The sequence below is a fragment of the Schistocerca serialis genome, chromosome 2 (genome assembly GCF_023864345.2).
Source record: "Schistocerca serialis cubense isolate TAMUIC-IGC-003099 chromosome 2, iqSchSeri2.2, whole genome shotgun sequence".
Taxonomy (NCBI): Eukaryota; Metazoa; Arthropoda; class Insecta; order Orthoptera; family Acrididae; genus Schistocerca; species Schistocerca serialis.
Window position 1 is genome coordinate 225,225 of NC_064639.1, and position 26,634 is coordinate 251,858.

Here is a 26,634-nt window from a genome sequence, read left to right on the forward strand (position 1 = left end):
CGTCCTCCAGCCGAGTTGTCTCCAAAGGGATATTGCTGTCTCGGGCACAATATGATCTTTCTCCTATGAGTCTAGATTTTCGAATCCGACGCAAAAATGATAGTGAATTGTAACGTTCAGCGCCTCCTAATGACGATAGAAGATTCAAATTGCATCGAGATTCAATACATCGTCCTCCAGCCGATTTGTCTCCAAGGGGTATATTGCTGTCTCGAGCACCGTATGAACTTCTCCTGTGAGTAGATTTTCGAATCCGCCGCGAAACTTATAGTTAATTGTAAGGTTCAGGGCCTTCTAATGACGATGGAACACTCAAATTGCGTCGAGATTCAATACATCGGCCTCCAGCCGACTTGTCTCCAACGGTCTATTGCTGCCTCGGGCACCTTATGGTCGTTCTTCTGTGAGTTTAGATTTTCGAATCCGACGAAAAACTGATAGTTAATTGTAACGTTCAGGGCCTCCTAATGACGATGGAACACTCAAATTGCGTCGAGATTCAATACATCGGCCTCCAGCCGACTTGTCTCCAAGGGTCTATTGCTGCCTCGGGCACTTTATGGTCGTTCTCCTGTGAGTTTAGATTATCGAATCCGACGCAAAAATGATAGTTAATTGTAACGTTCAGGTCCTCCTAATGCCAATGGAACACTCACATTGCGTCGAGATTCAATACATCGGTCTCCAGCCGACTTGTCTCCAAGGGTCTGTTGCTGCCTCGGGCACCTTATGGTCGTTGTCCTGTGAGTTTAGATTTTCGAATCCGACGCAAAAATGATAGTTAATTTTAACGTGCAGGGCCTCCTAATGCCGATGGAACACTCAAATTGCGACGAGATTCAATACATCGGCCTCCAGCCGACTTGTCTCCAAGGGTCTATTGCTGCCGCGGGCACCTTATGGTCGTTCTCCTGTGAGTCTAGATTTTCGAATCCGACGCAAAAATGATAGTTAATTGTAACGCTCAGGGCCTCCTAATGACGATGGAACACTCAAATTGCGTCGAGATTCAATACATCGGCCTCCAGCCGACTTGTCACCAAGGGTCTATTGCTGCCTCGGGCACCTTATGGTCGTTCTCCTGTGAGTCTAGATTTTCGAATCCGACGCAAAAATGATAGTTAATTTTAACGTGCAGGGCCTCCTAATGCCGATGGAACACTCAAATTGCGACGAGATTCAATACATCGGCCTCCAGCCGACTTGTCTCCAAGGGTCTATTGCTGCCGCGGGCACCTTATGGTCGTTCTCCTGTGAGTCTGGATTTTCGAATCCGACGCCAAAATGATAGTTAATTGTAAGGTTCAGGGCCGCCTAATGACGATGGAACTCTCAAATTTCGTCGAGATTCAATACATCGTCCTCCAGCCGACTTGTCTCCAAGGGGATATTGCTGTCTCGGGCACAATATGATACTTCTCCTGTGAGTGTAGATTTTCGAATCCGACGCAAAAATGATAGTGAATTGTAACGTTCAGCGCCTCCTAATGACGATAGAAGGCTCAAATTGCGTCGGGATTCAATACATCGTTCTCCAGCCGATTTGTCTCCAAGGGGATATTGCTGCCTCGGGCACCAAATGGTCGTTCTCCTGTGAGTCTAGATTTTCGAATCCGACGCAAAAATGATAGTTAATTATAACGTTCAGGGCCTCCTAATGACGATGGAACACTCAAATTGCGTCGAGATTCAATACATCGGCCTCCAACCGACTTGTCTCCAAGGGTCTATTGGTGCCTCGGGCACTTTATGGTCGTTCTCCTGTGAGTTTAGATTATCGAATCCGACGCAAAAATGATAGTTAATTGTAACGTTCAGGTCCTCCTAATGCCAATGGAACACTCAAATTGCGTCGAGATTCAATACATCGGTCTCCAGCCGACTTGTCTCCAAGGGTCTGTTGCTGCCTCGGGCACCTTATGGTCGTTCTCCTGTGAGTTTAGATTATCGAATCCGACGCAAAAATGATAGTTAATTTTAACGTTCAGGGCCTCCTAATGCCGATGGAACGCTCAAATTGCGTCGAGATTCAATACATCGGCCTCCAGCCGACTTGTCTCCAAGGGACTATTGCTGCCTCGGGCACCTTATGGTCGTTCTCCTGTGAGTCTAGATTTTCGAATCCGACGCAAAAATGATAGTGAATTGTAACGTTCAGCGCCTCCTAATGACGATAGAAGACTCAAATTGCGTCGGAATTCAATACATCGTCCTCCAGCCGATTTGTCTCCAAGGGGATATTGCTGCCTCGGGCACCAAATGGTTCGTCTGCTGTGAGTCTAGATTTTCGATTCCGACGAAAAACTGATAGTTAATTGTAACATTCAGGGCCTCCTAGTGACGATGGAACACTCAAATTGCGTCGTGATCCAATACATCGTCCTCCAGCCGACTTGTTTCCAAGGGACTATTGCTGCCTCGGGCACTTTATGGTCGTTCTCTTGTAAGTCTAGATTTTCGAATCCGACGCAAAAATGATAGTGAATTGTAAGGTTCAGGGCCTCCTAATGACGATGGAACACTCAAATTGCGTCGAGATTCAATACATCGTCCTCCAGCCGAGTTGTCTCCAAAGGGATATTGCTGTCTCGGGCACAATATGATCTTTCTCCTATGAGTCTAGATTTTCGAATCCGACGCAAAAATGATAGTGAATTGTAACGTTCAGCGCCTCCTAATGACGATAGAAGATTCAAATTGCATCGAGATTCAATACATCGTCCTCCAGCCGATTTGTCTCCAAGGGGTATATTGCTGTCTCGAGCACCGTATGAACTTCTCCTGTGAGTAGATTTTCGAATCCGCCGCGAAACTTATATTTAATTGTAAGGTTCAGGGCCTTCTAATGACGATGGAACACTCAAATTGCGTCGAGATTCAATACATCAGCCTCCAGCCGACTTGTCTCCAACGGTCTATTGGTGCCTCGGGCACCTTATGGTCGTTCTTCTGTGAGTTTAGATTTTCGAATCCGACGAAAAACTGATAGTTAATTGTGACATTAAGGGCCTCCTAATGACGATGGAACACTCAAATTGCGTCGCGATCCAATACATCGTCCTCCAGCCGACTTGTCTCCAACGGTCTAATGCTGCCTCGGGCACTTTATGGTCGTTCTCTTGTAAGTCTAGATTTACGAATCCGACGCCAAAATGATAGTTAATTGTAACGTTCAGGGCCGCCTAATGACGATGGAACTCTCAAATTTCGTCGAGATTCAATACATCGTCCTCCAGCCGACTTGTCTCCAAGGGGATATTGCTGTCTCGGGCACAATATGATACTTCTCCTGTGAGTGTAGATTTTCGAATCCGACGCAAAAATGATAGTGAATTGTAACGTTCAGCGCCTCCTAATGACGATAGAAGGCTCAAATTGCGTCGGGATTCAATACATCGTTCTCCAGCCGATTTGTCTCCAAGGGGATATTGCTGCCTCGGGCACCAAATGGTCGTTCTCCTGTGAGTCTAGATTTTCGAATCCGACGCAAAAATGATAGTTAATTGTAACGCTCAGGGCCTCCTAATGACGATGGAACACTCAAATTGCGTCGAGATTCAATACATCGGCCTCCAGCCGACTAGTCTCCAAGGGTCTATTGCTGCCTCGGGCACCTTATGGTCGTTCTCCTGTGAGTCTAGATTTTCGAATCCGACGCAAAAATTGATAGTTAATTGTAACGTTCAGGCCTTGTAATGACGATGGAACACTCAAATTGCGTCGAGATTCAATACATCGTCCTCCAGCCGAGTTGTCTCCAAAGGGATATTGCTGTCTCGGGCACAATATGATCTTTCTCCTATGAGTCTAGATTTTCGAATCCGACGCAAAAATGATAGTGAATTGTAACGTTCAGCGCCTCCTAATGACGATAGAAGATTCAAATTGCATCGAGATTCAATACATCGTCCTCCAGCCGATTTGTCTCCAAGGGGTATATTGCTGTCTCGAGCACCGTATGAACTTCTCCTGTGAGTAGATTTTCGAATCCGCCGCGAAACTTATAGTTAATTGTAAGGTTCAGGGCCTTCTAATGACGATGGAACACTCAAATTGCGTCGAGATTCAATACATCGGCCTCCAGCCGACTTGTCTCCAACGGTCTATTGCTGCCTCGGGCACCTTATGGTCGTTCTTCTGTGAGTTTAGATTTTCGAATCCGACGAAAAACTGATAGTTAATTGTAACGTTCAGGGCGTCCTAATGACGATGGAACACTCAAATTGCGTCGAGATTCAATACATCGGCCTCCAGCCGACTTGTCTCCAAGGGTCTATTGCTGCCTCGGGCACTTTATGGTCGTTCTCCTGTGAGTTTAGATTATCGAATCCGACGCAAAAATGATAGTTAATTGTAACGTTCAGGTCCTCCTAATGCCAATGGAACACTCACATTGCGTCGAGATTCAATACATCGGTCTCCAGCCGACTTGTCTCCAAGGGTCTGTTGCTGCCTCGGGCACCTTATGGTCGTTGTCCTGTGAGTTTAGATTTTCGAATCCGACGCAAAAATGATAGTTAATTTTAACGTGCAGGGCCTCCTAATGCCGATGGAACACTCAAATTGCGACGAGAATCAATACATCGGCCTCCAGCCGACTTGTCTCCAAGGGTCTATTGCTGCCGCGGGCACCTTATGGTCGTTCTCCTGTGAGTCTAGATTTTCGAATCCGACGCAAAAATGATAGTTAATTGTAACGCTCAGGGCCTCCTAATGACGATGGAACACTCAAATTGCGTCGAGATTCAATACATCGGCCTCCAGCCGACTTGTCACCAAGGGTCTATTGCTGCCTCGGGCACCTTATGGTCGTTCTCCTGTGAGTCTAGATTTTCGAATCCGACGCAAAAATGATAGTTAATTTTAACGTGCAGGGCCTCCTAATGCCGATGGAACACTCAAATTGCGACGAGATTTAATACATCGGCCTCCAGCCGACTTGTCTCCAAGGGTCTATTGCTGCCGCGGGCACCTTATGGTCGTTCTCCTGTGAGTCTGGATTTTCGAATCCGACGCCAAAATGATAGTTAATTGTAAGGTTCAGGGCCGCCTAATGACGATGGAACTCTCAAATTTCGTCGAGATTCAATACATCGTCCTCCAGCCGACTTGTCTCCAAGGGGATATTGCTGTCTCGGGCACAATATGATACTTCTCCTGTGAGTGTAGATTTTCGAATCCGACGCAAAAATGATAGTGAATTGTAACGTTCAGCGCCTCCTAATGACGATAGAAGGCTCAAATTGCGTCGAGATTCAATACATCGGCCTCCAACCGACTTGTCTCCAAGGGTCTATTGGTGCCTCGGGCACTTTATGGTCGTTCTCCTGTGAGTTTAGATTATCGAATCCGACGCAAAAATGATAGTTAATTGTAACGTTCAGGTCCTCCTAATGCCAATGGAACACTCAAATTGCGTCGAGATTCAATACATCGGTCTCCAGCCGACTTGTCTCCAAGGGTCTGTTGCTGCCTCGGGCACCTTATGGTCGTTCTCCTGTGAGTTTAGATTATCGAATCCGACGCAAAAATGATAGTTAATTTTAACGTTCAGGGCCTCCTAATGCCGATGGAACACTCAAATTGCGTCGAGATTCAATACATCGGCCTCCAGCCGACTTGTCTCCAAGGGACTATTGCTGCCTCGGGCACCTTATGGTCGTTCTCCTGTGAGTCTAGATTTTCGAATCCGACGCAAAAATGATAGTGAATTGTAACGTTCAGCGCCTCCTAATGACGATAGAAGACTCAAATTGCGTCGGAATTCAATACATCGTCCTCCAGCCGATTTGTCTCCAAGGGGATATTGCTGCCTCGGGCACCAAATGGTTCGTCTGCTGTGAGTCTAGATTTTCGATTCCGACGAAAAACTGATAGTTAATTGTAACATTCAGGGCCTCCTAGTGACGATGGAACACTCAAATTGCGTCGTGATCCAATACATCGTCCTCCAGCCGACTTGTTTCCAATGGTCTAATGCTGCCTCGGGCACTTTATGGTCGTTCTCTTGTAAGTCTAGATTTTCGAATCCGACGCAAAAATGATAGTGAATTGTAAGGTTCAGGGCCTCCTAATGACGATGGAACACTCAAATAGCGTCGAGATTCAATACATCGGCCTCCAGCCGACTTGTCACCAGGGGTCTATTGCTGCCTCGGGCACCTTATGGTCGTTCTCCTGTGATTCTAGATTTTCGAATCCGACGCAAAAATGATAGTTAATTGTAACTTTCAGGGCCTTCTAATGATAATGGAAGACTCAAATTGCGTCGAGATTCAATACATCGGCCTCCAGCCGACATGTCTCCAAGAGTCTAATGCGGCCTCGGGCACCTTATGGTCGTTCTCCTGTGAGTTTAGATTATCGAATCCGACGCAAAAATGATAGTTAATTGTAACGTTCAGGGCCTCCTAATGCCGATAGAACACTCAAATTGCGTCGAGATGCAATACATCGGCCTCCAGCCGACTTGTCTCCAAGGGTCTGTTGCTGCCTCGGGCACCTTATGGTCGCTCTCCTGTGAGTTTAGATTTTCGAATCCGACGCAAAAATGATAGTTAATTTTAACGTGCAGGGCCTCCTAATGCCGATGGAACACTCAAATTGCGACGAGATTCAATACATCGGCCTCCAGCCGACTTGTCTCCAAGGGTCTATTGCTGCCCCGGGCACCTTATGGTCGTTCTCCTGTGAGTCTAGATTTTCGAATCCGACGCAAAAATGATAGTGAATTGTAACGTTCAGCGCCTCCTAATGACGATTGAAGACTCAAATTGCGTCGCGATCCAATACATCGTCCTCCAGCCGACTTGTCTCCAAGGGTCTATTGCTGCCTCGGGCACCTTATGGTCGTTCTCCTGTGAGTCTAGATTTTTGAATCCGACGCAAAAATGATAGTGAATTGTAACGTTCAGCGCCTCCTAATGACGATAGAAGACTCAAATTGCGTCGGAATTCAATACATCGTCCTCCAGCCGATTTGTCTCCTAGGGGATATTGCTGCCTCGGGCCCCAAATGGTTCGTCTGCTGTGAGTCTAGATTTTCGATTCCGACGAAAAACTGATAGTTAATTGTAACATTCAGGGCCTCCTAGTGACGATGGAACACTCAAATTGCGTCGTGATCCAATACATCGTCCTCCAGCCGACTTGTTTCCAATGGTCTAATGCTGCCTCGGGCACTTTATGGTCGTTCTCTTGTAAGTCTAGATTTTCGAATCCGACGCAAAAATGATAGTGAATTGTAAGGTTCAGGGCCTCCTAATGACGATGGAACACTCAAATAGTGTCGAGATTCAATACATCGGCCTCCAGCCGACTTGTCACCAGGGGTCTATTGCTGCCTCGGGCACCTTATGGTCGTTCTCCTGTGATTCTAGATTTTCGAATCCGACGCAAAAATGATAGTTAATTGTAACTTTCAGGGCCTTCTAATGATGATGGAAGACTCAAATTGCGTCGAGATTCAATACATCGGCCTCCAGCCGACTTGTCTCCAAGAGTCTAATGCGGCCTCGGGCACCTTATGGTCGTTCTCCTGTGAGTTTAGATTATCGATCCGACGCAAAAATGATAGTTAATTGTAACGTTCAGGGCCTCCTAATGCCGATAGAACACTCAAATTGCGTCGAGATGCAATACATCGGCCTCCAGCCGACTTGTCTCCAAGGGTCTGTTGCTGCCTCGGGCACCTTATGGTCGTTCTCCTGTGAGTTTAGATTTTCAAATCCGACGCAAAAATGATAGTTAATTTTAACGTGCAGGGCCTCCTAATGCCGATGGAACACTCAAATTGCGACGAGATTCAATACATCGGCCTCCAGCCGACTTGTCTCCAAGGGTCTATTGCTGCCGCGGGCACCTTATGGTCGTTCTCCTGTGAGTCTAGATTTTCGAATCCGACGCAAAAATGATAGTGAATTGTAACGTTCAGCGCCTCCTAATGACGATAGAAGACTCAAATTGTGTCCTCCAGCCGATTTGTCTCCAAGGGGATATTGCTGGCTCGGGCACCAAATGGTTCGTCTGCTGTGAGTCTAGATTTTCGAATCCGACGAAAAACTGATAGTTAATTGTAACATTCAGGGCCTCCAAATGACGATGGAACACTCAAATTGCGTCGCGATCCAATACGTCGTCCTCCAGCCGACTTGTCTCCAAGGGTCTAATGCTGCCTCGGGCACTTTATGGTCGTTCTCTTGTGAGTCTGGATTTACGAATCCGACGCCAAAATGATAGTTAATTGTAACGTTCAGGGCCTCCTAATGACGATGGAACACTCAAATTGCGTCGAGATTCAATACATCGGCCTCCAGCCGACTTGTCACCAAGGGTCTATTGCTGCCTCGGGCACCTTATGGTCGTTCTCCTGAGAATTAAGATTTTCGAATCCGACGCAAAAATGATAGTTAATTGTAACGTTCAGGGCCTTTTAATGACGATGGAACACTCAAATTGCGTCGAGATCCAATACATCGGCCTCCAGCCGACTTGTCTCCAAGGGTCTATTGCTGCCTCGGGCACCTTATGGTCGTTCTCCTGTGAGTCTAGATTTTTGAATCCGACGCAAAAATGATAGTGAATTGTAACGTTCAGCGCCTCCTAATGACGATAGAAGACTCAAATTGAGTCGAGATTCAATACATCGTCCTTCAGCCGATTTGTCTCCAAGGGGTTGCTGTCTCGAGCACCGTATGAACTTCTCCTGTGAGTAGATTTTCGAATCCGACGCGAAACTGATAGTTAATTGTAAGGTTCAGGGCCTTGTAATGACGATGGAACACTCAAATTGCGTCGAGATTCAATACATCGGCCTCCAGCCGACTTGTCTCAAACGGTCTATTGCTGCCTCGGGCACCTTATGGTCGTTCCCCTGTGAGTCTAGATTTTCGAATCCGACGCAAAAATCATAGTTAACTGTAACGTTCAGGGCCTTCTAATGACGATGGATAACTCAAATTGCGTCGAGATTCAAAACATCGTCCTCCAGCCGACTTGTCTCCAAGGGGATATTGCTGTCTCGAGCACAATATGATCTTTCTCCTGTGAGTCTAGATTTTCGAATCCGACGCAAAAATGATAGTGAATTGTAACGTTCAGCGCCTCCTAATAACGATAGAAGACTCAGATTGCGTCGCGATCCAATACATCGTCCTCCAGCCGACTTGTCTCCAAGGGTCTAATGCTGCCTCGGGCACTTTATGCTCGTTCTCTTGTAAGTCTAGATTTACGAATCCGACGCCAAAATGATAGTTAATTGTAACGATCAGGGCCGCCTAATGACGATGGAACTCTCAAATTGCGTCGAGATTCAATACATCGTCCTCCAGCCGACTTGTCTCCAAGGGTCTATTGCTGCCTCGGGCAGCTTATGGTCGTTCTCCTGTGAGTCTAGATTTTCGTATCCGACGCAAAAATGATAGTTAATTGTAACGTTCAGGGCCTTCTAATGACGATAGAACACTCAAATTGCGTCGAGAATCAATACATCGGCCTCCAGCCGATCTATCTCCAAAGGGATATCGCTGCCTCGGGCACCACATGGTCCTTCTCCTGTGAGTCTAGATTTTCGAATCCGACGCAAAAATGATAGTGAATTGTAACGTTCAGCGCCTCCTAATGACGGTAGAAGACTCAAATTGCGTCGCGATCCAATACATCGTCCTCCAGCCGACTTGTCTCCAACGGTCTATTGCTGCCACGGGCACCTTATGGTCGTTCTCCTGTGAGTCTAGATTTTCGAATCCGACGCAAAAATGATAGTTAATTGTAACGTTCAGGGCCTTGTAATGAAGATGGAACACTCAAATTGCGTCGAGATTCAATACATCGGCCTCCAGCCGACTTGTCTCCAACGGTCTATTGCTGCCTCGGGCACCTTATGGTCGATCTCCTGTGAGTATAGATTTTCGAATCCGACAAAAAACTGATAGTTAATTGTAACATTCAGGGCCTCCTAATGACGGTGGAACACTCATTTTGCGTCGCGATCCAATACATCGTCCTCCAACCGACTTGTCTCCAAGGGTCAATAGCTGCCTCGGGCATTGTATGGTCGATTCCCTGTGAGTCTAGATTTTCGAACCCGACGCAAAAATCATAGTTAATTGTAACGTTCAGGGCCATCTAATGACGATGGAACACTCAAATGGCGTCGAGATTGAATACATCGTCCTCCAGCCGACTTGTCTCCAAGGGGATATTGCTGTCTCGAGCACAATATGATCTTTCTCCTGTGAGTCTAGATTTTCGAATCCGACGCAAAAATGATAGTGAATTGTAACGTTCAGCGCCCCTAATGACGATAGAAGACTCAAATTGCGTCGAGATTCATTACATCGTCCTCCAGTCGACTTGTCTCCAAGGCGTATATTGCTGTCTCGAGCACCGTATGAACTTCTCCTTTGAGTAGATTTTCGAATCCGACGCGAAACTGATAGTTAAGTGTAAGGTTCAGGGCTTTGTAATGACGATGGAACACTCAAATTGCGTCGAGATTCAATACATCGGCCTCCAGCTGATTTGTCTCCAAGGGGATATTGCTGCCTCGAGCACCACATGGTACTTCTCCTGTGAGTCTATGTTTTCGAATCCGACGCAAATATTATAGTGAATTGTAACGTTCAGCGCCTCCTAATGACGATAGAAAACTCAAATTGCGTCGCGATCCAATACATCGTCCTCCAGCCGACTTGTCTCCAAGGGTCTATTGCTGCCTCGGGCACCTTATGGTCGTTCTCCTATGAGTCTAGATTTTCGAATCCGACGCAAAAATGATAGTTAATTGTAACGTTCAGGGCCTTGTAATGACGATGGAACACTCAAATTGCGTCGAGATTCAATACATCGGCCTCCAGCCGACTTGTCTCCAACGGTCTATTGCTGCCTCGGGCACGTTATGGTCGTTTTCCTGTGAGTTTAGATTTTCGAATCCGACGTAAAACTGATAGTTAATTGTAACATTCAGGGCCTCCTAATGACGGTGGAACACTCATTTTGCGTCGCGATCCAATACATCGTCCTCCAACCGACTTGTCTCCAAGGGTCAATAGCTGCCTCGGGCATTGTATGGTCGATTCCCTGTGAGTCTAGATTTTCGAACCCGACGCAAAAATCATAGTTAATTGTAACGTTCAGGGCCATCTAATGACGATGGAACACTCAAATGGCGTCGAGATTGAATACATCGTCCTCCAGCCGACTTGTCTCCAAGGGGATATTGCTGTCTCGAGCACAATATGATCTTTCTCCTGTGAGTCTAGATTTTCGAATCCGACGCAAAAATGATAGTGAATTGTAACGTTCAGCGCCCCTAATGACGATAGAAGACTTAAATTGCGTCGAGATTCAATACATCGTCCTCCAACCGACTTGTCTCCAAGGGTCAATAGCTGCCTCGGGCACCGTATGGTCGTACGCCTGTGAGTTTAGATTATCGAATCCGGCGCAAAAATGATAGTTAATTGTAACGTTTAGGGCCTCCTAATGACGATCGGACACCAAATTGCGTCGAGATTCAATACATCGTCCTCCAGCCGACTTGTCTCCAAGGGGATATTGCTGTCTCGGGCACAATATGATCCATCTCCTGTGAGTCTAGATTTTCGAATCCGACGCAAAAATGATAGTGAATTGTAACGTTCAGCGCCTCCTAATGACGATAGAAGACTCAAATTGCGTCGGGATTCAATACATCGTCCTCCAGTCGATTTGTCTCCAAGGGTCTGTTGCTGCCTCGGGCACCTTATGGTCGTTCTCCTGTGAGTTTAGATTATCGAATCCGACGCAAAAATGATAGTTAATTGTAACGTTTAGGGCCTCCTAATGACGATCGGACACCAAATTGCGTCGAGATTCAATACATCGTCCTCCAGCCGACTTGTCTCCAAGGGGATATTGCTGTCTCGGGCACAATATGATCCATCTCCTGTGAGTCTAGATTTTCGAATCCGACGCAAAAATGATAGTGAATTGTAACGTTCAGCGCCTCCTAATGACGATAGAAGACTCAAATTGCGTCGGGATTCAATACATCGTCCTCCAGTCGATTTGTCTCCAAGGGTCTGTTGCTGCCTCGGGCACCAAATGGTTCGTCAGCTTTGAGTCTAGATTTTCGAATCCGACGAAAAAATGATAGTTAATTGTAACATTCAGGGCCTCCTAATGACGATAGAAGACTCAAATTGCGTCGCGATCCAATACATCGTCCTCCAGCCGACTTGTCTCCAAGGGTCTATTGCAGCCTCGGGCACCTTATGGTCGTTCTCCTGTGAGTCTAGATTTTCGAATCCGACGCCAAAATGATAGTTAATTGTAACGTTCAGGGCCTTGTAATGACGATGGAACACTCAAATTGCGTCGAGATTCAATACATCGTCCTCCAGCCGACTTGTCTCCAAGTGTCTGTTGCTGCCTCGGGCACCGTATGGTCGTACTCCTGTGAGTCTAGATTTTGGAACCCGATGCAAAAATGATAGTTAATTGTAACGTTTAGGGCCTTGTAATCACGATGGGACACTCAAATTGCGTCGAGATTCAATACATCGTCCTCCAGCCGATTTGTCTCCAAGGGTCTAATGCTGCCTCGGACACCTTATGGTCGTTCTCCTGTGAGTTTAAATTATCGAATCCGACGCAAAAATTATAGTTAATTGTAACGTTTAGGGCCTCCTAATGACGATGGAACACTCAAATTGCGTCGATATTCAATACATCGGCCTCCAGCCGACTTGTCTCCAAGGGTCTGTTGCTGCCTCGGGCACCATATGATGCTTATCCTGTGAGACTAGATTTTCGAATCCGACGCAAAAATGATAGTGAATAGTATCGTTCAGCGCCTCCTGATGACGATAGAACTCTCAAATTGCTCTAGATTCAATACATCGTTCTCCAGCCGACTTGTCTCCAAGGGTCTAAAGCTGCCTCGGGCACCTTATGGTCGTTCTCTTGTAAGTCTAGATTTTCGAATCTGACGCAAAAATGATAGTTAAGTGTAACGTTCAGGGCCTTCTAATGACGATGGGACACTCAAATTGCGTCGAGATTCAATACATCGTTCTCCAGCCGACTTGTCTCCAACGCTCTATTGCTGCCTCGGGCACCTAATGGTCGTTCTCCTGTGAGTTTAGATTTACGAATCCGACGAAAGACTGATAGTTAATTGTAACATTCAGGGCCTCCTAATGACGATGGAACACTCATTTTGCGTCGCGATCCAATACTTCGTCCTCCAACCGACTTGTCTCCAAGGGTCAATAGCTGCCTCGGACACCGTATGGTCGATCCCCTGTGAGTTTAGATTATCGAATCCGACGCAAAAATGATAGTTAATTGTGACGTTTAGGGCCTCCTAATGACGATGGGACACTCAAATTGCGTCGAGATTCAATACATCGTCCTCCAGCCGACTTGTCTCCAAGGGGATATTGCTGTCTCGGGCACAATATGATCCTTCTGCTGTGAGTCTAGATTTTCGAATCCGACGCAAAAATGATAGTTAATTGTAACGTTTAGGGCCTCCTAATGACGATGGGACACTCAAATTGCGTCGAGATTCAATACATCGTCCTCCAACCGACTTGTCTCCAAGGGTCAGTAGCTGCCTCGGGCACCGTATGGTCGTTCCCCTGTGAGTTTAGATTATCGAATCCGACGCAAAAATGATAGTTAATTGTTTTGCTTAGGGCCTCCCAATGACGATGGGACACTCAAATAGCGTCGAGATTCAATACATCGTCCTCCAGCCGACTTGTCTCCAAGGGTCTAATGCTGCCTCGGGCACCTTATGGTCGTTCTCTTGCAAGTCTAGATTTTCGAATCCGACGCAAAAATGATAGTTAATTGTAACGTTCATGGCCTCCTAATGCCGATGGAACTCTCAAATTGCGTCGAGATTCAATACATCGGCCTCCAGCGGAATTGTCTCCAAGGGGATATTGCTGTCTCGAGCACCGTATGAACTTCTCCTGTAAGTAGATTTTCGAATCCGACGCATAAATGATAGTTAATTGTAACGTTCAGGGCCTTCTAATGACGATGGGACTCTCAAATTGCGTCGAGATTCAATACATCGGCCTCCAGCCGACTTGTCTCCAAGGGTCAATAGCTGCCTCGGGCACCGTATGGTCGTTCCCCTGTGAGTTTAGGTTATCGAATCCGACGCAAAAATGATAGTTAATTGTAACGTTTAGGGCCTCCTAATGACGATGGAACACTCAAATTGCGTCGATATTCAATACATCGGCCTCCAGCTGACTTGTCTCCAAGGGTCTGTTGCTGCCTCGGGCACCATATGATCCTTCTCCAGTGAGTCTAGATTTTCGAATCCGACGCTAAAATGATAGTGAATAGTAACGTTCAGCGCCTCCTGATGACGATAGAACTCTCAAATTGAATCGAGATTCAATACATCGTCCTCCAGCCGACTTGTCTCCAAGGGGCTAATGCTGCCTCGGGCACCTTATGGTCGTTCTCTTGCAAGTCTAGATTTTCGAATCCGACGCAAAAAAGATAGTTAATTGTAACGTTCATGGCCTCCTAATGCCGATGGAACTCTCAAATTGCGTCGAGATTCAATACATCGGCCTCCAGCGGAATTGTCTCCAAGGGTATATTGCTGCCTCGAGCACCGTATGAACTGCTCCTGTGAGTAGATTTTCGAATCCGACGCATAAATGATAGTTAATTGTAACGTTCAGGGCCTTCTAATGACGATGGGACTCTCAAATTGCGTCGATATTCAATACATCGTCCTCCAGCCGACTTGTCTCCAAGTGTCTGTTGCTGCCTCGGGCACCGTATGGTCGTTCTCCTGTGAGTTTAGATTTTCGAATCCGACGCAAAAAAGATAGTTAATTGTAACGTTCAGCGCCTCCTGATGACGATGGAACTCTCAAATTGCGTCGAGATTCAATATATCGTCCTCCAGCCGAATTGTCTCCAAGGGTCTATTTCTGCCTCGGGCACCTTATGGTCGTACTCCTGTGAGTCTAGATTTTGGAACCCGATGCAAAAATGATAGTTAATTGTAACGTTCAGGGCCCCCTAAAGCCGATGGAACACTCAAATTGCGTCGAGATTCAATACATCTGCCTGCAGCCGACTTGTCTCCAAGGGTCTGTTGCTGCCTCGGGCACCTTATGGTCGTTCTCCTGTGAGTTTAGATTATCGAATCCGACGCAAAAATGATGGTTAATTGTAACGTTTAGGGCCTTGTAATCACGATGGGACACTCAAATTGCGTCGAGATTCAATACATCGTCCTCCAGCCGATTTGTCTCCAAGGGTCTAATGCTGCCTCGGACACCTTATGGTCGTTCTCCTGTGAGTTTAAATTATCGAATCCGACGCAAAAATTATAGTTAATTGTAACGTTTAGGGCCTCCTAATGACGATGGAACACTCAAATTGCGTCGATATTCAATACATCGGCCTCCAGCCGACTTGTCTCCAGGGGTCTGTTGCTGCCTCGGGCACCATATGATCCTTATCCTGTGAGTCTAGATTTTCGAATCCGACGCAAAAATGATAGTGAATGGTAACGTTCAGCGCCTCCTGATGACGATAGAACTCTCAAATTGCGTCTAGATTCAATACAACGTCCTCCAGCCGACTTGTCTCCAAGGGTCTAAAGCTGCCTCGGGCACCTTATGGTCGTTCTCTTGTAAGTCTAGATTTTCGAATCTGACGCAAAAATGATAGTTAAGTGTAACGTTCAGGGCCTTCTAATGACGATGGGACACTCAAATTGCGTCGAGATTCAATACATCGTTCTCCAGCCGACTTGTCTCCAACGCTCTATTGCTGCCTCGGGCACCTAATGGTCGTTCTCCTGTGAGTTTAGATTTTCGAATCCGACGAAAAACTGATAGTTAATTGTAACACTCAGGGCTTCCTAATGACGATGGAACACTCATTTTGCGTCGCGATCCAATACTTCGTCCTCCAACCGACTTGTCTCCAAGGGTCAATTGCTGCCTCGGGCACCGTATGGTCGATCCCCTGTGAGTTTAGATTATCGAATCCGACGCAAAAATGATAGTTAATTGTGACGTTTAGGGCCTCCTAATGACGATGGGACACTCAAATTGCGTCGAGATTCAATACATCGTCCTCCAGCCGACTTGTCTCCAAGGGGATATTGCTGTCTCGGGCACAATATGATCTTTCTCCTGTGAGTCTAGATTTTCGAATCCGACGCAAAAATGATAGTGAATTGTAACGTTCAGCGCTTCCTAATGACGATAGAAGACTCAAATTGCGTCGAGATTCAATACATCGTCCTCCAGCCGATTTGTCTCCAAGGGGTATATTGCTGTCTCGAGCACCGTATGAACTTCTCCTGTGAGTAGATTTTCGAATCCGACGCGAAACTGATAGTTAATTTTAAGGTTCAGGGCCTTGTAATGACGATGGAACACTCATTTTGCGTCGCGATCCAATACATCGTCCTCCAACCGACTTGTCACCAAGGGTCAATGGCTGCCTCGGGCACCGTATGGTCGTTCCCCTGTGAGTTTAGATTATCGAATCCGACGCAAAAATGATAGTTAATTGTAACGTTTAGGGCCTCCTAATGACGATGGGACACTCAAATTGCGTCGAGATTCAATACATCGTCCTCCAGCCGACTTGTCTCCAAGGGGATATTGCTGTCTCGGGCACAATATGATCCTTCTGCTGTGAGTCTAGATTTTCGAATCCGACGCAAAAATGATAGTTAATTGTAACGTTTAGGGCCTCCTAATGACGATGGGACACTCAAATTGCGTCGAGATTCAATACATCGTCCTCCAACCGACTTGTCTCCAAGGGTCAGTAGCTGCCTCGGGCACCGTATGGTCGTTCCCCTGTGAGTTTAGATTATCGAATCCGACGCAAAAATGATAGTTAATTGTTTTGCTTAGGGCCTCCCAATGACGATGGGACACTCAAATAGCGTCGAGATTCAATACATCGTCCTCCAGCCGACTTGTCTCCAAGGGTCTAATGCTGCCTCGGGCACCTTATGGTCGTTCTCCTGTGAGTTTAGATTATCGAATCCGACGCCAAAATTATAGTTAATTGTAACCTTTAGGGCCTCCTAATGACGATGGAACACTCAAATTGCGTCGATATTCAATACATCGGCCTCCAGCTGACTTGTCTCCAAGGGTCTGTTGCTGCCTTCTCCTGTGAGTCTAGATTTTCGAATCCGACGCTAAAATGATAGTGAATAGTAACGTTCAGCGCCTCCTGATGACGATAGAACTCTCAAATTGCGTCGAGATTCAATACATCGTCCTCCAGCCGACTTGTCTCCAAGGGTCTAATGCTGCCTCGGGCACCTTATGGTCGTTCTCTTGCAAATCTAGATTTTCGAATCCGACGCAAAAATGATAGTTAATTGTAACGTTCATGGCCTCCTAATGCCGATGGAACTCTCAAATTGCGTCGAGATTCAATACATCGGCCTCCAGCCGACTTGTCTGCAAGGGTCAATAGCTGCCTCGGGCACCGTATGGTCGTTCCCCTGTGAGTTTAGATTATCGAATCCGACGCAAAAATGATAGTTAATTGTAACGTTTAGGGCCTCCTAATGACGATGGGACACTCAAATTGCGTCGAGATTCAATACATCGTCCTCCAGCCGACTTGTCTCCAAGGGGATATTGCTGTCTCGGGCACAATATGATCTTTCTCCTCTGAGTCTAAATTTTCGAATCCGACGCAAAAATGATAGTGAATTGTAACGTTCAGCGCCTCCTAATGACGATAGAAGACTCAAATTGATTCGAGATTCAATACATCGTCCTCCTGCCGATTTGTCTCCAAGGGGTATATTGCTGTCTCGAGCACCGTATGAACTTCTTCTGTGAGTAGATTTTCGAATCCGACGCGAAACTGATAGTTAATTGTACGGTTCAGATCCTTGTAATGACGATGGAACACTCAAATTGCGTCGAGATTCAATACATCGGCCTCCAGCCGACTTGTCTCCAACGGTCGGGCACCTTATGGTCGTACTCCTGTGAGTTTAGATTTTCGAATCCGACGAAAAACTGATAGTTAATTGTAACATTCAGAGCCTCCTGATGACGATGGAACACTCATTTTGCGTCGCGATCCAATACATCGTCTTCCAACCGAATTGTCTCCAAGGGTCAATAACTGCCTCGGGCACCGTATGGTCGTTCCCCTGTGAGTTTAGATTATCGAATCCGACGCAAAAATGATAGTTAATTGTAACGTTTAGGGCCTCCAAATGACGATGGGACACTCAAATTGCGTCGAGATTCAATACATCGTCCTCCAGCCGACTTGTCTAAAAGGGGATATTGCTGTCTCGGGCACAATATGAACTTTCTCCTGTGAGTCTAGATTTTCGAATCCTACGCAAAAATGATAGTGAATTGTAACGTTCAGCGCCTCCTAATGACGATAGAAGACTCAAATTGCGTCGAGATTCAATACATCGTCCTCCAGCCGATTTGTCTCCAAGGGGTATATTGCTGTCTCGAGCACCGTATGAACTTCTCCTGTGAGTAGATTTTCGAATCCGACGCGAAACTGATAGTTAATTTTAAGGTTCAGGGCCTTGTAATGGCGATGGAACACTCATTTTGCGTCGCGATCCAATACATCGTCCTCCAACCGACTTGTCTCCAAGGGTCAATAGCTGCCTCGGGCACAGAATGGTCGTTCCCCTGTGAGTTTAGATTATCGAATCCGACGCAAAAATGATAGTTAATTGTAACGTTTAGGGCCTCCTAATGACGATGGGACACTCAAATTGCGTCGAGATTCAATACATCGTCCTCCAGCCGACTTGTCTCCGAGGGGATATTGCTGTCTCGGGCACAATATGATCCTTCTGCTGTGAGTCTAGATTTTCGAATCCGACGCAAAAATGATAGTTAATTGTAACGTTTAGGGCCTCCTAATGACGATGGGACACTGAAATTGCGTCGAGATTCAATACATCGTCCTCCAACCGACTTGTCTCCAAGGGTCAGTAGCTGCCTCGGGCACCGTATGGTCGTTCCCCTGTGAGTTTAGATTATCGAATCCGACGCAAAAATGATAGTTAATTGTTTTGCTTAGGGCCTCCCAATGACGATGGGACACTCAAATTGCGTCGAGATTCAATACATCGTCCTCCAGCCGACTTGTCTCCAAGGGTCTAATGCTGCCTCGGGCACCTTATGGTCGTTCTCCTGTGAGTTTAGATTATCGAATCCGACGCCAAAATTATAGTTAATTGTAACGTTTAGGGCCTCCTAATGACGATGGAACACTCAAATTGCGTCGATATTCAATACATCGGCCTCCAGCTGACTTGTCTCCAAGGGTCTGTTGCTGCCTCGGGCACCATATGATCCTTCTCCTGTGAGTCTAGATTTTCGAATCCGACGCTAAAATGATAGTGAATAGTAACGTTCAGCGCCTCCTGATGACGATAGAACTCTCAAATTGCGTCGAGATTCAATTCATCGTCCTCCAGCCGACTTGTCTCCAAGGGTCTAATGCTGCCTCGGGCACCTTATGGTCGTTCTCTTGCAAGTCTAGATTTTCGAATCCGACGCAAAAATGATAGTTAATTGTAACGTTCATGGCCTCCTAATGCCGATGGAACTCTCAAATTGCGTCGAGATTCAATACATCGTCCTCCAGCGGAATTGTCTCCAAGGGGATATTGCTGTCTCGAGCACCGTATGAACTTCTCCTGTGAGTAGTTTTTCGAATCCGACGCATAAATGATAGTTAATTGTAACGTTCAGGGCCTTCTAATGACGATGGGACTCTCAAATTGCGTCGAGATTCAATACATCGTCCTCCAGCCGATTTGTCTCCAAGGAGTATATTGCTGTCTCGAGCACCGTATGAACTTCTCCTGTGAGTAGATTTTCGAATCCGACGCGAAACTGGTAGTTAATTTTAAGGTTCAGGGCCTTGTAATGACGATGGAACACTCATTTTGCGTCGCGATCCAATACATCGTCCTCCAACCGACTTGTCTCCAAGGGTCAAAAGCTGCCTCGGGCACAGAATGGTCGTTCCCCTGTGAGTTTAGATTATCGAATCCGACGCAAAAATGATAGTTAATTGTAACGTTTAGGGCCTCCTAATGACGATGGGACACTCAAATTGCGTCGAGATTCAATACATCGTCCTCCAACCGACTTGTCTCCAAGGGTCAGTAGCTGCCTCGGGCACCGTATGGTCGTTCCCCTGTGAGTTTAGATTATCGAATCCGACGCAAAAATGATAGTTAATTGTTTTGTTTAGGGCCTCCCAATGACGATGGGACACTCAAATTGCGTCGAGATTCAATACATCGTCCTCCAGCCGACTTGTCTCCAAGGGTCTAATGCTGCCTCGGGCACCTTATGGTCGTTCTCCTGTGAGTTTAGATTATCGAATCCGACGCCAAAATGATAGTTAATTGTAACGTTTAGGGCCTCCTAATGACGATGGAACACTCAAATTGCGTCGATATTCAATACATCGGCCTCCAGCTGACTTGTCTCCAAGGGTCTGTTGCTGCCTCGGGCACCATATGATCCTTCTCCTGTGAGTCTAGATTTTCGAATCCGACGCTAAAATGATAGTGAATAGTAACGTTCAGCGCCTCCTGATGACGATAGAACTCTCAAATTGCGTCGAGATTCAATACATCGTCCTCCAGCCGACTTGTCTCCAAGGGTCTAATGCTGCCTCGGGCACCTTATGGTCGTTCTCTTGCAAGTCTAGATTTTCGAATCCGACGCAAAAATGATAGTTAATTGTAACGTTCATGGCCTCCTAATGCCGATGGAACTCTCAAATTGCGTCGAGATTCAATACATCGGCCTCCAGCGGAATTGTCTCCAAGGGGATATTGCTGTCTCGAGCACCGTATGAACTTCTCCTGTGAGTAGATTTTCGAATCCTACGCATAAATGATATTTAATTGTAACGTTCAGGGCCTTCTAATGACGATGGAACTCTCAAATTGCGTCGAGATTGAATACATCGGCCTCCAGCCGACTTGTCTCCAAGGGTCAATAGCTGCCTCGGGCACCGTATGGTCGTTCCCCTGTGAGTTTAGATTATCGAATCCGACGCAAAAATGATAGTTAATTGTAACGTTCAGGGCCTCCTAATGACGATGGGACACTCAAATTGCGTCGAGATTCAATACATCGTCCACCATTCGACTTGTCTCCAAGGGAATATTGCTGTCTCGGGCACAATATGATCCTTCTGCTGTGAGTCTAGATTTTCGAATCCGACGCAAAAATGATAGTTAATTGTAACGTTTAGGGCCTCCTCATGACGATGGGACACTCAAATTGAGTCGAGATTCAATACATCGTCCTCCAACCGACTTGTCTCCAAGGGTCAATAGCTGCCTCGGGCACCGTATGGTCGTTCCCCTGTGAGTTTAGATTATCGAATCCGACGCAAAAATGATAGTTAATTGTAACGTTTAGGGCCTCCTAATGACGATGGGACACTCAAATTGCGTCGAGATTCAATACATCGTCCTCCAGCCGACTTGTCTCCAAGGGGATATTGCTGTCTGGGGCACAATATGATCTTTCTCCTGTGAGTCTAAATTTTCGAATCCGACGCAAAAATGATAGTGAATTGTAACGTTCAGCGCCTCCTAATGACGATAGAAGACTCAAATTGATTCGAGATTCAATACATCGTCCTCCTGCCGATTTGTCTCCAAGGGGTATATTGCTGTCTCGAGCACCGTATGAACTTCTTCTGTGAGTAGATTTTCGAATCCGACGCGAAACTGATAGTTAATTTTAAGGTTCAGGGCCTTGTAATGACGATGGAACACTCATTTTGCGTCGCGATCCAATACATCATCCTCCAACCGACTTGTCTCCAAGGGTCAGTAGCTGCCTCGGGCACCGTATGGTCGTTCCCCTGTGAGTTTAGATTATCGAATCCGACGCAAAAATGATAGTTAATTGTAACGTTTAGGGCCGCCTAATGACGATGGGACACTCAAATTGCGTCGAGATTCAATACATCGTCCTCCAACCGACTTGTCTCCAAGGGTCAGTAGCTGCCTCGGGCACCGTATGGTCGTTCCCCTGTGAGTTTAGATTATCGAATCCGACGCAAAAATGATAGTTAATTGTTTTGCTTAGGGCCTCCCAATGACGATGGGACACTCAAATTGCGTCGAGATTCAATACATCGTCCTCCAGCCGACTTGTCTCCAAGGGTCTAATGCTGCCTCGGGCACCTTATGGTCGTTCTCCTGTGAGTTTAGATTATCGAATCCGACGCCAAAATTATAGTTAATTGTAAAGTTTAGGGCCTCCTAATGACGATGGAACACTCAAATTGCGTCGATATTCAATACATCGGCCTCCAGCTGACTTGTCTCCAAGGGTCTGTTGCTGCCTCGGGCACCATATGATCCTTCTCCTGTGAGTCTAGATTTTCGAATCCGACGCTAAAATGATAGTGAATAGTAACGTTCAGCGCCTCCTGATGACGACAGAACTCTCAAATTGCGTCGAGATTCAATTCATCGTCCTCCAGCCGACTTGTCTCCAAGGGTGTAATGCTGCCTCGGGCACCTTATGGTCGTTCTCTTGCAAGTCTAGATTTTCGAATCCGACGCAAAAATGATAGTTAATTGTAACGTTCATGGCCTCCTAATGCCGATGGAACTCTCAAATTGCGTCGAGATTCAATACATCGGCCTCCAGCGGAATTGTCTCCAAAGGGATATTGCTGTCTCGAGCACCGTATGAACTTCTCCTGTGAGTAGATTTTCGAATCCGACGCATAAATGATAGTTAATTGTAACGTTCATGCCCTTCTAATGACGATGGGACTCTCAAATTGCGTCGAGATTCAATACATCGTCCTCCAGCCGATTTGTCTCCAAGGAGTATATTGCTGTCTCGAGCACCGTATGAACTTCTCCTGTGAGTAGATTTTCGAATCCGACGCGAAACTGGTAGTTAATTTTAAGGTTCAGGGCCTTGTAATGACGATGGAACACTCATTTTGCGTCGCGATCCAATACATCGTCCTCCAACCGACTTGTCTCCAAGGGTCAATTGCTGCCTCGGGCACCGTATGGTCGTTCCCCTGTGAGTTTAGATTATCGAATCCGACGCAAAAATGATAGTTAATTGTAACGTTTAGGGCCTCCTAATGACGATGGGACACTCAAATTGCGTCGAGATTCAATACATCGTCCTCCAACCGACTTGTCTCCAAGGGTCAGTAGCTGCCTCGGGCACCGTATGGTCGTTCCCCTGTGAGTTTAGATTATCGAATCCGACGCAAAAATGATAGTTAATTGTTTTGCTTAGGGCCTCCCAATGACGATGGGACACTCAAATTGCGTCGAGATTCAATACATCGTCCTCCAGCCGACTTGCCTCCAAGGGTCTAATGCTGCCTCGGGCACCTTATGGTCGTTCTCCTGTGAGTTTAGATTATCGAATCCGACGCCAAAATTATAGTTAATTGTAACGTTTAGGGCCTCCTAATGACGATGGAACACTCAAATTGCGTCGATATTCAATACATCGGCCTCCAGCTGACTTGTCTCCAAGGGTCTGTTGCTGCCTCGGGCACCATATGATCCTTCTCCTGTGAGTCTAGATTTTCGAATCCGACGCTAAAATGATAGTGAATAGTAACGTTCAGCGCCTCCTGATGACGATAGAACTCTCAAATTGCGTCGAGATTCAATTCATCGTCCTCCAGCCGACTTGTCTCCAAGGGTCTAATGCTGCCTCGGGCACCTTATGGTCGTTCTCTTGCAAGTCTAGATTTTCGAATCCGACGCAAAAATGATAGTTAATTGTAACGTTCATGGCCTCCTAATGCCGATGGAACTCTCAAATTGCGTCGAGATTCAATACATCGGCCTCCAGCGGAATTGTCTCCAATGGGATATTGCTGTCTCGAGCACCGTATGAACTTCTCCTGTGAGTAGATTTTCGAATCCGACGCATAAATGATTGTTAATTGTAACGTTCAGGGCCTTCTAATGACGATGGGACTCTCAAATTGCGTCGAGATTCAATACATCGTCCTCCAGCCGATTTGTCTCCAAGGAGTATATTGCTGTCTCGAGCACCGTATGAACTTCTCCTGTGAGTAGATTTTCGAATCCGACGCGAAACTGGTAGTTAATTTTAAGGTTCAGGGCCTTGTAATGACGATGGAACACTCATTTTGCGTCGCGATCCAATACATCGTCCTCCAACCGACTTGTCTCCAAGGGTCAAAAGCTGCCTCGGGCACCGTATGGTCGTTCCCCTGTGAGTTTAGATTATCGAATCCGACGCAAAAATGATAGTTAATTGTAACGTTTAGGGCCTCCTAATGACGATGGGACACTCAAATTGCGTCGAGATTCAATACATCGTCCTCCAACCGACTTGTCTCCAAGGGTCAGTAGCTGCCTCGGGCACCGTATGGTCGTTCCCCTGTGAGTTTAGATTATCGAATCCGACGCAAAAATGATAGTTAATTGTTTTGTTTAGGGCCTCCCAATGACGATGGGACACTCAAATTGCGTCGAGATTCAATACATCGTCCTCCAGCCGACTTGTCTCCAAGGGTCTAATGCTGCCTCGGGCACCATATGATCCTTCTCCTGTGAGTCTAGATTTTCGAATCCGACGCTAAAATGATAGTGAATAGTAACGTTCAGCGCCTCCTGATGACGATAGAACTCTCAAATTGCGTCGAGATTCAATACATCGTCCTCCAGCCGACTTGTCTCCAAGGGTCTAATGCTGCCTCGGGCACTTTATGGTCGTTCTCTTGCAAGTCTAGATTTTCGAATCCGACGCAAAAATGATAGTTAATTGTAACGTTCATGGCCTCCTAATGCCGATGGAACTCTCAAATTGCGTCGAGATTCAATACATCGGCCTCCAGCGGAATTGTCTCCAAGGGGATATTGCTGTCTCGAGCACCGTATGAACTTCTCCTGTGAGTAGATTTTCGAATCCGACGCATAAATGATTTTTAATTGTAACGTTCAGGGCCTTCTAATGACGATGGGACTCTCAAATTGCGTCGAGATTCAATACATCGGCCTCCAGCCGACTTGTCTCCAAGGGTCAATAGCTGCCTCGGGCACCGTATGGTCGTTCCCCTGTGAGTTTAGATTATCGAATCCGACGCAAAAATGATAGTTAATTGTAACGTTCAGGGCCTCCTAATGACGATGGGACACTCAAATTGCGTCGAGATTCAATACATCGTCCACCAGCCGACTTGTCTCCAAGGGAATATTGCTGTCTCGGGCACAATATGATCCTTCTGCTGTGAGTCTAGATTTTCGAATCCGACGCAAAAATGATAGTTAATTGTAACGTTTAGGGCCTCCTCATGACGATGGGACACTCAAATTGAGTCGAGATTCAATACATCGTCCTCCAACCGACTTGTCTCCAAGGGTCAATAGCTGCCTCGGGCACCGTATGGTCGTTCCCCTGTGAGTTTAGATTATCGAATCCGACGCAAAAATGATAGTTAATTGTAACGTTTAGGGCCTCCTAATGACGATGGGACACTCAAATTGCGTCGAGATTCAATACATCGTCCTCCAGCCGACTTGTCTCCAAGGGGATATTGCTGTCTGGGGCACAATATGATCTTTCTCCTGTGAGTCTAAATTTTCGAATCCGACGCAAAAATGATAGTGAATTGTAACGTTCAGCGCCTCCTAATGACGATAGAAGACTCAAATTGATTCGAGATTCAATACATCGTCCTCCTGCCGATTTGTCTCCAAGGGGTATATTGCTGTCTCGAGCACCGTATGAACTTCTTCTGTGAGTAGATTTTCGAATCCGACGCGAAACTGATAGTTAATTTTAAGGTTCAGGGCCTTGTAATGACGATGGAACACTCATTTTGCGTCGCGATCCAATACATCGTCCTCCAACCGACTTGTCTCCAAGGGTCAATAGCTGCCTCGGGCACCGTATGGTCGTTCCCCTGTGAGTTTAGATTATCGAATCCGACGCAAAAATGATAGTTAATTGTAACGTTTAGGGCCGCCTAATGACGATGGGGCTCTCTAATTGCGTCGAGATTCAATACATCGTCCTCCAGCGGACTTGTCTCCAAGGGTCTAATGCTTCCTCGGGCACCTTATGGTCGTTCTCCTGTGAGTTTAGATTATCGAATCCGACGCCAAAATTATAGTTAATTGTAACGTTTAGGGCCTCCTAATGACGATGGAACACTCAAATTGCGTCGATATTCAATACATCGGCCTCCAGCTGACTTGTCTCCAAGGGTCTGTTGCTGCCTCGGGCACCATATGATCCTTCTCCTGTGAGTCTAGATTTTCGAATCCGACGCTAAAATGATAGTGAATAGTAACGTTCAGCGCCTCCTGATGACGATAGAACTCTCAAATTGCGTCGAGATTCAATACATCGTCCTCCAGCCGACTTGTCTCCAAGGGTCTAATGCTGCCTCGGGCACCTTATGGTCGTTCTCTTGCAAGTCTAGATTTTCGAATCCGACGCAAAAATGATAGTTAATTGTAACGTTCATGGCCTCCTAATGGCGATGGAACTCTCAAATTGCGTCGAGATTCAATACATCGGCCTCCAGCGGAATTGTCTCCAAGGGGATATTGCTGTCTCGAGCACC